The following is a 14163-nucleotide window of genomic DNA, read 5'->3' as shown; positions in this document are numbered from 1 at the left end:
CCCGGCCCTCCGCTCTCCACAGGGCAAAGCGGGGCGGGGCTGCCCCTGGCACCCTGGGCCCTGCTGCTTTGCTGGGGGTCTCCGGTGCCCGAAACCCACTCCCCACGGGTTCTCCTTGGCGGGGAAGCAGGATTGGGCGCGCGAAGGCCTTCTGGGCCCACGCCCCAACCATGCCCCCTGAGCCAACTCGGCCGCTCATCGCCGAGGCACCGTCGCACCGACGGCCCAAAACGAGCTTCTGGTAGCTGCATTGTGCAAAGGGAAAGTCTCCTCGGGCAGCCAACAACAGCCCCAACGCGCCTCGGCTCAGGAAAGCAACGAAAGCCGTTTTCGCCCCCGGCACTCCGCTCTCCAGAGGGCAAAGCGGGGCGGGGCTGCCCCTGGCTCCCTGGGCCCTGCTGCTTTGCTGGGGGTCTCCGGTGTCCCAAACCCACTCCCCACGGGTTCTCCTTGGCGGGGAAGCAGGATTGGGCCCGCGATGGCCTTCTGCGCCCAGGCCGCATTCATGCCCCCTGAGCCAGCTCGGCCGCTCAGCGCCGAGGCCCCGTCGCACCGACGGCCCAAAACGAGCTTCTGGTAGCTGCATTGTGCAAAGGGAAAGGCTCCTCGGGCAGCCAACAACAGCCCCAACGCGCCTCGGCTCAGGAAAGCAACGCAAGCCGTTTTCGCCCCGGCCCTCCGCTCTCCAGAGGGCAAAGCGGGGCGGGGCTGCCCCTGGCTCCCTGGGCCCTGCTGCTTTGCTGGGGGTCTCCGGTGCCCGAAACCCACTCCCCACGGGTTCTCCTTGGCGGGGAAGCAGGATTGGGCCCGCGAAGGCCTTCTGCGCCCAGGCCGCATTCATGCCCCCTGAGCCAGCTCGGCCGCTCAGCGCCGAGGTCCCGTCGCACCGACGGCCCAAAACGAGCTTCTGGTAGATGCATTGTGCAAAGGGAAAGTCTCCTCGGGCAGCCAACAACAGCCCCAACGGGCCTCGGCTCAGGAAAGCAACGCAAGCCGTTTTCGCCCCCGGCCCTCCGCTCTCCAGAGGGCAAAGCGGGGCGGGGCTGCCCCTGGCTCTCTGGGCCCTGCTACTTTGCTGGGGGTCTCCAGTGCCCGAAACCCACTCCCCACGGGTTCTCCTTGGCGGGGAAGCAGGATTGGGCCCGCGAAGGCCTTCTGCGCCCATCCGCAGCCATGCCACCTGAGGCAGCTCAGCCGCTCAGCGCCGAGGCCCCGTCGCACCGACGGCCCAAAACGAGCTTCTGGCGGCTGCATTGTGCAAAGGGAAAGTCCCCTCGGGCAGCCAACAACAGCCCCAACGCGCCTCGGCTCAGGAAAGCAACACAAGCCGTTTTCGCCCCGGCCCTCCGCTCTCCAGAGGGCAAAGCGTGGCGGGGCTGCCCCTGGCTCCCTGGGCCCTGCTGCTTTGCTGGGGGTCTCCGGTGCCCGAAACCCACTCCCCACGGGTTCTCCTTGGCGGGGAAGCAGGATTGGGCGCGCGAAGGCCTTCTGCGCCCAGGCCGCAGCCATGCCCCCTGAGCCAGCTCGACCGCTCAGCGCCGAGGCCCCGTCGCACCGACGGCCCAAAACGAGCTTCTGGTAGCTGCTTTGTGCAAAGGGAAAGTCTCCTCGGGCAGCCAACAACAGCCCCAATGCGCCTTGGCTCAGGAAAGCAACGCAAGCCGTTTTGGCCCCCGGCCATCCGCTCTCCAGGGGGCAAAGCGGGGCGGGGCTGCCCCTGGCTCTCTGGGCCCTGCTGCTTTGCTGGGGGTCTCCGGTGCCCGAAACCCACTCCCCACGGGTTCTCCTTGGCGGGGAAGCAGGATTGGGCGCGCGAAGCCCTTCTGCGCCCAGGACGCAGCCATGCCGCCTGACCCATCTCGGCCGCTCAGCGCCGAGGCCCCGTCGCACCTACGGCCCAAAACGAGCTTCTGGCGGCTGCATTGTGCAAAGGGAAAGTCTCCTCGGGCAGCCAACAACAGCCCCAACGCGCCTCGGCTGAGGAAAGCAAGGCAAGCTGTTTTCGCCTCAGGCCCTCCGCTCTCCAGAGGGCAAAGCGGGGCGGGGCTGCCCCTGGCTCCCTGGGCCCTGCTGCTTTGCTGGGGGTCTCCGGTGCCCGAAACCCACTCCCCACGGGTTCTCCTTGGCGGGGAAGCAGAATTGGGCGCGCGAAGCCCTACTGCGCCCAGGCCGCATCCATGCCCCCTGAGCCAGCTCGGCCGCTCAGCGCCTTGGCCCCGTCGCACCGACGGCCCAAAACGAGCTTCTGGTAGCTGAATTGTGCAAAGGGAAAGTCTCCTCGGGCAGCCAACAACAGCCCCAATGCGCCTCTGCTCAGGAAAGCAACGCAAGCCGTTTTCGCCCCGGCCCTCCGCTCTCCAGAGGGCAAAGCGGGGCGGGGCTGCCCTTGGCTCCCTGGGCCCTGCTGCTTTGCTGGGGGTCTACGGTGCCCGAAACCCACTCCCCACGGGTTCTCCTTGGCGGGGAAGCAGGATTGGGCGCGCGAAGGCCTTCTGCGCCCAGGCCGCAGCCATGCCGCCTGAGCCAGCTCGGCCGCTCAGCGCCGAGGCCCCGTCGCACCGACGGCCCAAAACGAGCTTCTGGCGGCTGCATTGTGCAAAGGGAAAGTCTCCTCGGGCAGCCAACAACAGCCCCAACGCGCCTCGGCTCAGGAAAGCAACGCAAGCCGTTTTCGCCCCCGGCCCTCCGCTCTCCAGAGGGCAAAGCGGGGCGGGGCTGCCCCTGGCTCCCTGGGCCCTGCTGCTTTGCTGGGGGTCTCCGGTGCCCGAAACCCACTCCCCACGGGTTCTCCTTGGTGGGGAAGCAGGATTGGGCCCGCGAAGGCCTTCTGCGCCCAGGCCGCAGCCATGCCGCCTGAGCCAGCTCGGCCGCTCAGCGCCGAGGCCCCTTCGCACCGACGGCCCAAAACGAGCTTCTGGTAGCTGCACTGTGCAAAGGGAAAGTCTCCTCGGGCAGCCAACAACAGCCCCAACGCGCCTCGGCTCAGGAAAGCAACGCAAGCCGTTTTCGCCCCCGGCCCTCCGCTCTCCAGAGGACATTGCGGGGCGGGGCTGCCCCTGGCTTCCTGGGCCCTGCTACTTTGCTGGGGGTCTCCAGTGCCTGAAACCCACTCCCCACGGGTTCTCCTTGGCGGGGAAGCAGGATTGGGCCCGCGAAGGCCTTCTGCGCCCACGCCGCATCCATGCCACCTGAGCCAGCTCAGCCGCTCAGCGCCGAGGCCCCGTCGCACCGACGGCCCAAAACGAGCTTCTGGCGGCTGCATTGTGCAAAGGGAAAGTCTCCTCGGGCAGCCAACAACAGCCCCAATGCGCCTCTGCTCAGGAAAGCAACGCAAGCCGTTTTCGCCCCGGCCCTCCGCTCTCCAGAGGGCAAAGCGGGGCGGGGCTGCCCCTGGCTCCCTGGGCCCTGCTGCTTTGCTGGGGGTATCCGGTGCCCGAATCCCACTCTGCACGGGTTCTCCTTGGCGGGGAAGCAGGATTGGGCGCGCGAAGGCCTTCTGCGCCCACGCCCCAACCATGCCCCCTGAGCCAGTTCGACCGCTCAGTGACGAGGCCCCGTCGCACCGACGGCCCAAAACGAGCTTCTGGCAGCTGCATTGTGCAAAGGGAAAGTCTCCTCGGGCAGCCAACAACAGCCCCAACGCGCCTCGGCTCAGGAAAGCAAGGCAAGCTGTTTTCGCCTCAGGCCCTCCGCTCTCCAGAGGGCAAAGCGGGGCGGGGCTGCCCCTGGCTCCCTGGGCCCTGCTGCTTTGCTGGGGGTCTCCGATTCCCTAAACCCACTCCCCACGGGTTCTCCTTGGCGGGGAAGCAGGATTGGGCGCGCGAAGTCCTTCTACGACCACGCCCCAGCCATGCCCCCTAAGCCAGTTCGGCCGCTCAGTGACGAGGCCCCGGCGCACCGACGGCCCAAAACGAGCTTCTGGCAGCTGCATTGTGCAAAGGGAAAGTCTCCTCGGGCAGCCAACAACAGCCCCAACGCGCCTCGGCTCAGGAAAGCAACGCAAGCCGTTTTCGCCCCCGGCCCTCCGCTCTCCAGAGGGCAAAGCGGGGCGGGGCTGCCCCTGGCTCCCTGGGCCCTGCTGCTTTGCTGGGGGTCTCCGGTGCCCGAAACCCACTCCCCACGGGTTCACATTGGCGGGGAGGCAGGATTGGGCGGGCGAAGGCCTTCTGCGCCCAGGCCGTAGCCATGCCCCCTGAGCCAGCTCGGCCGCTCAGCGCCGATGCCCCTTCGCACTGATGGCCCAAAACGAGCTTCTGGCAGCTGCATTGTGCAAAGGGAAAGTCTCCTCGGGCAGCCAACAACAGCCCCAACGCGCCTCGGCTCAGGAAAGCAACGCAAGCCGTTTTCGCCCCCGGCCCTCTGCTCTCCAGAGGGCAAAGCGGGGCGGGGCTGCCCCTGGCACCCTGGGCCCTGCTGCTTTGCTGGGGGTCTCCGGTGCCCGAAACCCACTCCCCACGGGTTCTCCTTGGCGGGGAAGCAGAATTGGGCGCGCGAAGCCCTACTGCGCCCAGGCCGCATCCATGCCCCCTGAGCCAGCTCGGCCGCTCAGCGCCTTGGCCCCGCCGCACCGACGGCCCAAAACGAGCTTCTGGTAGCTGAATTGTGCAAAGGGAAAGTCTCCTCGGGCAGCCAACAACAGCCCCAATGCGCCTCTGCTCAGGAAAGCAACGCAAGCCGTTTTCGCCCCGGCCCTCCGCTCTCCAGAGGGCAAAGCGGGGCGGGGCTGCCCTTGGCTACCTGGGCCCTGCTGCTTTGCTGGGGGTCTCCGGTGCCCGAAACCCACTCCCCACGGGTTCTCCTTGGCGGGGAAGCAGGATTGGGCGCGCGAAAGCCTTCTGCGCGCAGGCCGCAGCCATGCCGCCTGAGCCAGCTCGGCCGCTCAGCGCCGAGGCCCCGTCGCACCGACGGCCCAAAACGAGCTTCTGGCGGCTGCATTGTGCAAAGGGAAAGTCTCCTCGGGCAGCCAACAACAGCCCCAACGCGCCTCGGCTCAGGAAAGTAACGCAAGCCGTTTTCGCCCCCGGCCCTCCGCTCTCCAGAGGGCAAAGCGGGGCGGGGCTGCCCCTGGCTCCCTGGGCCCTGCTGCTTTGCTGGGGGTCTCCGGTGCCCGAAACCCACTCCCCACGGGTTCTCCTTGGCGGGGAAGCAGGATTGGGCCCGCGAAGGCCTTCTGCGCCCAGGCCGCATTCATGCCCCCTGAGCCAGCTCGGCCGCTCAGCGCCGAGGTCCCGTCGCACCGACGGCCCAAAACGAGCTTCTGGTAGATGCATTGTGCAAAGGGAAAGTCTCCTCGGGCAGCCAACAACAGCCCCAACGGGCCTCGGCTCAGGAAAGCAACGCAAGCCGTTTTCGCCCCCGGCCCTCCGCTCTCCAGAGGGCAAAGCAGGGCGGGGCTGCCCCTGGCTCTCTGGGCCCTGCTACTTTGCTGGGGGTCTCCAGTGCCCGAAACCCACTCCCCACGGGTTCTCCTTGGCGGGGAAGCAGGATTGGGCCCGCGAAGGCCTTCTGCGCCCATCCGCAGCCATGCCACCTGAGGCAGCTCAGCCGCTCAGCGCCGAGGCCCCGTCGCACCGACGGCCCAAAACGAGCTTCTGGCGGCTGCATTGTGCAAAGGGAAAGTCCCCTCGGGCAGCCAACAACAGCCCCAACGCGCCTCGGCTCAGGAAAGCAACACAAGCCGTTTTCGCCCCGGCCCTCCGCTCTCCAGAGGGCAAAGCGTGGCGGGGCTGCCCCTGGCTCCCTGGGCCCTGCTGCTTTGCTGGGGGTCTCCGGTGCCCGAAACCCACTCCCCACGGGTTCTCCTTGGCGGGGAAGCAGGATTGGGCGCGCGAAGCCCTTCTGCGCCCAGGACGCAGCCATGCCGCCTGACCCATCTCGGCCGCTCAGCGCCGAGGCCCCGTCGCACCGACGGCCCAAAACGAGCTTCTGGCGGCTGCATTGTGCAAAGGGAAAGTCTCCTCGGGCAGCCAACAACAGCCCCAACGCGCCTCGGCTGAGGAAAGCAAGGCAAGCTGTTTTCGCCTCAGGCCCTCCGCTCTCCAGAGGGCAAAGCGGGGCGGGGCTGCCCCTGGCTCCCTGGGCCCTGCTGCTTTGCTGGGGGTTTCCGATTCACTAAACCCACTCCCCACGGGTTCTCCTTGGCGGGGAAGCAGGATTGGGCGCGCGAAGTCCTTCTACGACCACGCCCCAGCCATGCCCCCTAAGCCAGTTCGGCCGCTCAGTGACGAGGCCCCGGCGCACCGACGGCCCAAAACGAGCTTCTGGCAGCTGCATTGTGCAAAGGGAAAGTCTCCTCGGGCAGCCAACAACAGCCCCAACGCGCCTCGGCTCAGGAAAGCAACGCAAGCCGTTTTCGCCCCCGGCCCTCTGCTCTCCAGAGGGCAAAGCGGGGCGGGGCTGCCCCTGGCTCCCTGGGCCCTGCTGCTTTGCTGGGGGTCTCCGGTGCCCGAAACCCACTCCCCACGGGTTCTCCTTGGCGGGGAAGCAGAATTGGGCGCGCGAAGCCCTACTGCGCCCAGGCCGCATCCATGCCCCCTGAGCCAGCTCGGCCGCTCAGCGCCTTGGCCCCGTCGCACCGACGGCCCAAAACGAGCTTCTGGTAGCTGAATTGTGCAAAGGGAAAGTCTCCTCGGGCAGCCAACAACAGCCCCAATGCGCCTCTGCTCAGGAAAGCAACGCAAGCCGTTTTCGCCCCGGCCCTCCGCTCTCCAGAGGGCAAAGCGGGGCGGGGCTGCCCTTGGCTCCCTGGGCCCTGCTGCTTTGCTGGGGGTCTACGGTGCCCGAAACCCACTCCCCACGGGTTCTCCTTGGCGGGGAAGCAGGATTGGGCGCGCGAAGGCCTTCTGCGCCCAGGCCGCAGCCATGCCGCCTGAGCCAGCTCGGCCGCTCAGCGCCGAGGCCCCGTCGCACCGACGGCCCAAAACGAGCTTCTGGCGGCTGCATTGTGCAAAGGGAAAGTCTCCTCGGGCAGCCAACAACAGCCCCAACGCGCCTCGGCTCAGGAAAGCAACGCAAGCCGTTTTCGCCCCCGGCCCTCCGCTCTCCAGAGGGCAAAGCGGGGCGGGGCTGCCCCTGGCTCCCTGGGCCCTGCTGCTTTGCTGGGGGTCTCCGGTGCCCGAAACCCACTCCCCACGGGTTCTCCTTGGTGGGGAAGCAGGATTGGGCCCGCGAAGGCCTTCTGCGCCCAGGCCGCAGCCATGCCGCCTGAGCCAGCTCGGCCGCTCAGCGCCGAGGCCCCTTCGCACCGACGGCCCAAAACGAGCTTCTGGTAGCTGCACTGTGCAAAGGGAAAGTCTCCTCGGGCAGCCAACAACAGCCCCAACGCGCCTCGGCTCAGGAAAGCAACGCAAGCCGTTTTCGCCCCCGGCCCTCCGCTCTCCAGAGGACATTGCGGGGCGGGGCTGCCCCTGGCTTCCTGGGCCCTGCTACTTTGCTGGGGGTCTCCAGTGCCTGAAACCCACTCCCCACGGGTTCTCCTTGGCGGGGAAGCAGGATTGGGCCCGCGAAGGCCTTCTGCGCCCACGCCGCATCCATGCCACCTGAGCCAGCTCAGCCGCTCAGCGCCGAGGCCCCGTCGCACCTACGGCCCAAAACGAGCTTCTGGCGGCTGCATTGTGCAAAGGGAAAGTCTCCTCGGGCAGCCAACAACAGCCCCAACGCGCCTCGGCTCAGGAAAGCAAGGCAAGCTGTTTTCGCCTCAGGCCCTCCGCTCTCCAGAGGGCAAAGCGGGGCGGGGCTGCCCCTGGCTCCCTGGGCCCTGCTGCTTTGCTGGGGGTCTCCGATTCCCTAAACCCACTCCCCACGGGTTCTCCTTGGCGGGGAAGCAGGATTGGGCGCGCGAAGGCCTTCTACGACCACGCCCCAGCCATGCCCCCTAAGCCAGTTCGGCCGCTCAGTGACGAGGCCCCGGCGCACCGACGGCCCAAAACGAGCTTCTGGCAGCTGCATTGTGCAAAGGGAAAGTCTCCTCGGGCAGCCAACAACAGCCCCAACGCGCCTCGGCTCAGGAAAGCAACGCAAGCCGTTTTCGCCCCCGGCCCTCCGCTCTCCAGAGGGCAAAGCGGGGCGGGGCTGCCCCTGGCTCCCTGGGCCCTGCTGCTTTGCTGGGGGTCTCCGGTGCCCGAAACCCACTCCCCACGGGTTCACATTGGCGGGGAGGCAGGATTGGGCGGGCGAAGGCCTTCTGCGCCCAGGCCGTAGCCATGCCCCCTGAGCCAGCTCGGCCGCTCAGCGCCGATGCCCCTTCGCACTGATGGCCCAAAACGAGCTTCTGGCAGCTGCATTGTGCAAAGGGAAAGTCTCCTCGGGCAGCCAACAACAGCCCCAACGCGCCTCGGCTCAGGAAAGCAACGCAAGCCGTTTTCGCCCCCGGCCCTCTGCTCTCCAGAGGGCAAAGCGGGGCGGGGCTGCCCCTGGCACCCTGGGCCCTGCTGCTTTGCTGGGGGTCTCCGGTGCCCGAAACCCACTCCCCTCGGGTTCTCCTTGGCGGGGAAGCAGAATTGGGCGCGCGAAGCCCTACTGCGCCCAGGCCGCATCCATGCCCCCTGAGCCAGCTCGGCCGCTCAGCGCCTTGGCCCCGCCGCACCGACGGCCCAAAACGAGCTTCTGGTAGCTGAATTGTGCAAAGGGAAAGTCTCCTCGGGCAGCCAACAACAGCCCCAATGCGCCTCTGCTCAGGAAAGCAACGCAAGCCGTTTTCGCCCCGGCCCTCCGCTCTCCAGAGGGCAAAGCGGGGCGGGGCTGCCCTTGGCTACCTGGGCCCTGCTGCTTTGCTGGGGGTCTCCGGTGCCCGAAACCCACTCCCCACGGGTTCTCCTTGGCGGGGAAGCAGGATTGGGCGCGCGAAAGCCTTCTGCGCGCAGGCCGCAGCCATGCCGCCTGAGCCAGCTCGGCCGCTCAGCGCCGAGGCCCCGTCGCACCGACGGCCCAAAACGAGCTTCTGGCGGCTGCATTGTGCAAAGGGAAAGTCTCCTCGGGCAGCCAACAACAGCCCCAACGCGCCTCGGCTCAGGAAAGTAACGCAAGCCGTTTTCGCCCCCGGCCCTCCGCTCTCCAGAGGACAAAGCGGGGCGGGGCTGCCCCTGGCTTCCTGGGCCCTGCTGCTTTGCTGGGGGTCTCCGGTGCCCGAAACCCACTCCCCACGGGTTCTCCTTGGTGGGGAAGCAGGATTGGGCCCGCGAAGGCCTTCTGCGCCCAGGCCGCATCCATGCCCCCTGAGCCAGCTCGGCCGCTCAGCGCCGAGGCCCCGTGGCACCGACGGCCCAAAACGAGCTTCTGGCGGCTGCATTGTGCAAAGGGAAAGTCTCCTCGGGCAGCCAACAACAGCCCCAACGCGCCTCGGCTCAGGAAAGCAACGCAAGCCGTTTTCGCCCCCGGCCCTCCGCTCTCCAGAGGACAAAGCGGGGCGGGGCTGCCCCTGGCTCCCTGGGCCCTGCTGCTTTGCTGGGGGTCTCCGGTGCCCGAAACCCACTCCCCACTGGTTCTCCTTGGTGGGGAAGCAGGATTGGGCCCGCGAAGGCCTTCTGCGCCCACGCCCCAACCATGCCCCCTGAGCCACCTCGGCCGCTCATCGCCGAGGCCCCGTCGCACCGACGGCCCAAAACGAGCTTCTGGTAGCTGCATTCTGCAAAGGGAAAGTCTCCTCGGGCAGCCAACAACAGCCCCAACGCGCCTCGGCTCAGGAAAGCAACGCAAGCCGTTTTCGCCCCCGGCCCTCCGCTCTCCAGAGGACAAAGCGGGGCGGGGCTGCCCCTGGCTTCCTGGGCCCTGCTACTTTGCTGGGGGTCTCCAGTGCCCGAAACCCACTCCCCACGGGTTCTCCTTGGCGGGGAAGCAGGATTGGGCCCGCGAAGGCCTTCTGCGCCCATCCGCAGCCATGCCACCTCAGGCAGCTCAGCCGCTCAGCGCCGAGGCCCCGTCGCACCGACGGCCCAAAACGAGCTTCTGGCGGCTGCATTGTGCAAAGCGAAAGTCCCCTCGGGCAGCCAACAACAGCCCCAACGCGCCTCGGTTCAGGAAAGCAACACAAGCCGTTTTCGCCCCGGCCCTCCGCTCTCCAGAGGGCAAAGCGTGGCGGGGCTGCCCCTGGCTCCCTGGGCCCTGTGTCTTTGCTGGGGGTCTCCGGTGCCCGAAACCCACTCCCCACGGGTTCTCCTTGGCGGGGAAGCAGGATTGGGCGCGCGAAGCCCTTCTGCGCCCAGGACGCAGCCATGCCGCCTGACCCATCTCGGCCGCTCAGCGCCGAGGCCCCGTCGCACCGACGGCCCAAAACGAGCTTCTGGCGGCTGCATTGTGGAAAGGGAAAGTCTCCTCGGGCAGCCAACAACAGCCCCAACGCGCCTCGGCTCAGGAAAGCAAGGCAAGCTGTTTTCGCCTCAGGCCCTCCGCTCTCCAGAGGGCAAAGCGGGGCGGGGCTGCCCCTGGCTCCCTGGGCCCTGCTGCTTTGCTGGGGGGCTCCGATTCACTAAACCCACTCCCCACGGGTTCTCCTTGGCGGGGAAGCAGGATTGGGCGCGCGAAGGCCTTCTGCGCCCAGGCCGCAGCCATGCCGCCTGACCCATCTCGGCCGCTCAGCACAGAGGCGCCGTCGCACCGACGGCCCAAAACGAGCTTCTGGCAGCTGCATTGTGCAAAGGGAAAGTCTCCTCGGGCAGCCAACAACAGCCCCAACGCGCCTCGGCTCAGGAAAGCATCGCAAGCTGTTTTCGCCCCCGGCACTCCGCTCTCCAGAGGGCAAAGCGGGGCGGGGCTGCCCCTGGCTCCCTGGGCCCTGCTGCTTTGCTGGGGGTCTCCGGTGCCCGAAACCCACTCCCCACGGGTTCTCCTTGGCGGGGAAGCAGAATTGGGCGCGCGAAGCCCTACTGCGCCCAGGCCGCATCCATGCCCCCTGAGCCAGCTCGGCCGCTCAGCGCCTTGGCCCCGCCGCACCGACGGCCCAAAACGAGCTTCTGGTAGCTGAATTGTGCAAAGGGAAAGTCTCCTCGGGCAGCCAACAACAGCCCCAATGCGCCTCTGCTCAGGAAAGCAACGCAAGCCGTTTTCGCCCCGGCCCTCCGCTCTCCAGAGGGCAAAGCGGGGCGGGGCTGCCCTTGGCTACCTGGGCCCTGCTGCTTTGCTGGGGGTCTCCGGTGCCCGAAACCCACTCCCCACGGGTTCTCCTTGGCGGGGAAGCAGGATTGGGCGCGCGAAAGCCTTCTGCGCGCAGGCCGCAGCCATGCCGCCTGAGCCAGCTCGGCCGCTCAGCGCCGAGGCCCCATCGCACCGACGGCCCAAAACGAGCTTCTGGCGGCTGCATTGTGCAAAGGGAAAGTCTCCTCGGGCAGCCAACAACAGCCCCAACGCGCCTCGGCTCAGGAAAGTAACGCAAGCCGTTTTCGCCCCCGGCCCTCCGCTCTCCAGAGGACAAAGCGGGGCGGGGCTGCCCCTGGCTTCCTGGGCCCTGCTGCTTTGCTGGGGGTCTCCGGTGCCCGAAACCCACTCCCCACGGGTTCTCCTTGGTGGGGAAGCAGGATTGGGCCCGCGAAGGCCTTCTGCGCCCAGGCCGCATCCATGCCCCCTGAGCCAGCTCGGCCGCTCAGCGCCGAGGCCCCGTGGCACCGACGGCCCAAAACGAGCTTCTGGCGGCTGCATTGTGCAAAGGGAAAGTCTCCTCGGGCAGCCAACAACAGCCCCAACGCGCCTCGGCTCAGGAAAGCAACGCAAGCCGTTTTCGACCCCGGCCCTCCGCTCTCCAGAGGACAAAGCGGGGCGGGGCTGCCCCTGGCTCCCTGGGCCCTGCTGCTTTGCTGGGGGTCTCCGGTGCCCGAAACCCACTCCCCACTGGTTCTCATTGGTGGGGAAGCAGGATTGGGCCCGCGAAGGCCTTCTGCGCCCACGCCCCAACCATGCCCCCTGAGCCACCTCGGCCGCTCATCGCCGAGGCCCCGTCGGACCGACGGCCCAAAACGAGCTTCTGGTAGCTGCATTCTGCAAAGGGAAAGTCTCCTCGGGCAGCCAACAACAGCCCCAACGCGCCTCGGCTCAGGAAAGCAACGCAAGCCATTTTCGCCCCTGGCCCTCCGCTCTCCAGAGGGCAAAGCGGGGCGGGGCTGCCCCTGGCTTCCTGGGCCCTGCTGCTTTGCTGGGGGTCCCCGGTGCCCGAAACCCACTCCCCACGGGTTCTCCTTGGCGGGGAAGCAGGATTGGGCGGACGAAGGCCTTCTGCGCCCAGGCCGCAACCATGCCACCTGAGCCAGCTCGGCCGCTCAGCGCCGAGCCCCGTCGCACCGACGGCCCAAAATGAGCTTCTGGCGGCTGCATTGTGCAAAGGGAAAGTCTCCTCCGGCAGCCAACAACAGCCCCAACGCGCCTCGGATCAGGAAAGCAACGCAAGCCGTTTTGGCCCCCGGCCTTCCGCTCTCCAGAGGGCAAATCGGGGCGGGGCTGCCCCTGGCTCTCTGGGCCCTGCTGCTTTGCTGGGGGTCTCCGGTTCCCGAAACCCACTCCCCACGGGTTCTCCTTGGTGGGGAAGCAGGATTGGGCGCGCGAAGGCCTTCTGGGCCCACGCCCCAACCATGCCCCCTGAGCCACCTCGGCCGCTCATTGCCGAGGCACCATCGCACCGAAGGCCCAAAACGAGCTTCTGGTAGCTGCATTCTGCAAAGGGAAAGTCTCCTCGGGCAGCCAACAACAGCCCCAACGCGCCTCGGCTCAGGAAAGCAACGCAAGCCGTTTTCGCCCCGGCCCTCCGCTCTCCAGAGGGCAAAGCGGGGCGGGGCTGCCCTTGGCTCCCTGGGCCCTGCTGCTTTGCTGGGGGTCTCCGGTGCCCGAAACCCACTCCCCACGGGTTCTCCTTGGCGGGGAAGCAGGATTGGGCGCGCGAAGGCCTTCTGCGCCCAGGCCGCAGCCATGCCGCCTGAGCCAGCTCGGCCGCTCAGCGCCGAGGCCCCTTCGCACCGACGGCCCAAAACGAGCTTCTGGCGGCTGCATTGTGCAAAGGGAAAGTCTCCTCGGGCAGCCAACAACAGCCCCAACGCGCCTCGGCTCAGGAAAGCAACGCAAGCCGTTTTCGCCCCGGCCCTCCGCTCTCCAGAGGGCAAAGCGGGGCGGGGCTGCCCCTGGCTCCCTGGGCCCTGCTGCTTTGCTGTGGGTCTCCGGTGCCCGAAACCCACTCCCCACGGGTTCTCCTTGGTGGGGAAGCAGGATTGGGCCCGCGAAGGCCTTCTGCGCCCAGGCCGCAGCCATGCCGCCTGAGCCAGCTCGGCCGCTCAGCGCCGAGGCCCCTTCGCACCGACGGCCCAAAACGAGCTTCTGGCGGCTGCATTGTGCAAAGGGAAAGTCTCCTCGGGCAGCCAACAACAGCCCCAACGCGCCTCGGCTCAGGAAAGCAACGCAAGCCGTTTTCGCCCCGGCCCTCCGCTCTCCAGAGGGCAAAGCGGGGCGGGGCTGCCCCTGGCTCCCTGGGCCCTGCTGCTTTGCTGTGGGTCTCCGGTGCCCGAAACCCACTCCCCACGGGTTCTCCTTGGTGGGGAAGCAGGATTGGGCCCGCGAAGGCCTTCTGCGCCCAGGCCGCAGCCATGCCGCCTGAGCCAGCTCGGCCGCTCAGTGCCGAGGCCCCTTCGCACCGACGGCCCAAAATGAGCTTCTGGCGGCTGCATTGTGCAAAGGGAAAGTCTCCTCCGGCAGCCAACAACAGCCCCAACGCGCCTCGGATCAGGAAAGCAACGCAAGCCGTTTTGGCCCCCGGCCTTCCGCTCTCCAGAGGGCAAATCGGGGCGGGGCTGCCCCTGGCTCTCTGGGCCCTGCTGCTTTGCTGGGGGTCTCCGGTTCCCGAAACCCACTCCCCACGGGTTCTCCTTGGTGGGGAAGCAGGATTGGGCGCGCGAAGGCCTTCTGGGCCCACGCCCCAACCATGCCCCCTGAGCCACCTCGGCCGCTCATTGCCGAGGCACCATCGCACCGAAGGCCCAAAACGAGCTTCTGGTAGCTGCATTCTGCAAAGGGAAAGTCTCCTCGGGCAGCCAACAACAGCCCCAACGCGCCTCGGCTCAGGAAAGCAACGCAAGCCGTTTTCGCCCCGGCCCTCCGCTCTCCAGAGGGCAAAGCGGGGCGGGGCTGCCCTTGGCTCCCTGGGCCCTGCTGCTTTGCTGGGGGTCTCCGGTGCCCGAAACCCACTCCCCACGGGTT

This window comes from Sus scrofa, chromosome 4 (genome assembly GCF_054392235.1).
Source record: "Sus scrofa isolate SSC_HxYL_T2T_F1_AM1 chromosome 4, Sscrofa_HxYL_maternal_Yorkshire_Landrace_v2.0, whole genome shotgun sequence".
NCBI classification, from domain to species: domain Eukaryota; kingdom Metazoa; phylum Chordata; class Mammalia; order Artiodactyla; family Suidae; genus Sus; species Sus scrofa.
This window is presented reverse-complemented; position numbering follows the sequence as displayed.